Source organism: Delphinus delphis, chromosome 2 (assembly GCF_949987515.2).
Source record: "Delphinus delphis chromosome 2, mDelDel1.2, whole genome shotgun sequence".
Taxonomy (NCBI): Eukaryota; Metazoa; Chordata; class Mammalia; order Artiodactyla; family Delphinidae; genus Delphinus; species Delphinus delphis.
The window spans coordinates 104,534,451-104,535,438 of NC_082684.1; positions in this window are offsets into that span (position 1 = coordinate 104,534,451).

The following is a 988-nucleotide window of genomic DNA, read 5'->3' on the forward strand; positions in this document are numbered from 1 at the left end:
CGCCCACGGCTTGCCCGCCCGCAGCCTCCTGGTAAGCAGGGCAGGTGCACAGGCCCGGGAGGTCCCCTGCCGTCCTCCCGCCCAGGGCTGCTGGGGCTCCACCGCGAGCGCCGGGCGGCGCCGAGGAGCGGCGACAGCCCGCTGACCGCGGACAGGTGTCCCCGGAGGCGCGCGCTCTGCGGGAAGGCGGCGGACCGGGAGGTGGGCGCGGGGCCCCGGCCCTGGGCGCAGCCGGGAGCTTGTCATCGACGAGAGAGGCTCTGAAGAGTGTCTGGGCCGGACTGCGGGCAGGCAGAGGGTGGAGCCAGACCCGGGGGTGTCAGAGCGGGAAGAGCCCGCGAGATCATCCACGTGGGGAACCCTCGGGCCGGGGATAGGAAGGGATAAATGATCCCGAAACCTTGGAACCTCTCCACCGGAGCAGCCAACAACCGGCAGCGAGCAGTGCTCCTACGCCGAGTCCGAATTCCGGTTTAAACCCCGTCTGCTCACTCACCAGATGTCGACCTTGGTCAAGTACTTAACCTCTCTGTGTCTTTTCCCTTCTCTACCAAATGGGAATAACCCACGTCAGTGTGATTGTGGGATTCACTGAGTTAATAGGCATGGAGTGCGTGCCCAGTACTAATCAGTACACTGCTATCACCTGCAATTCCCATTTTTACTTGGAGCTGACACTCCGAGGAATACGATGATTTAAGAGACTAGAACGCTATCCATTTCTCTTACAGGTAGCGTTCCTGGAAGCCAGCTTACCACCAGCCAGCCTGCCCTAGGCCATACAGAGTACAAGGAAGCCAAGGACTCTGCCCTCACACTGCTGTCAGACAGACAGACGCCCACTCGTTACAGAGAATAATGCGGGCCAAGTCTGTCCTGGCTGCTTGACCTTGCTGCGGGGCGGCCTCAGACAGCCCCTGGGACAGAGCCTGGAGTCCTCTACTGGCTGGGAAAGGGAAGGGAAGTGAGTTTCAGACAGAGGACAGCT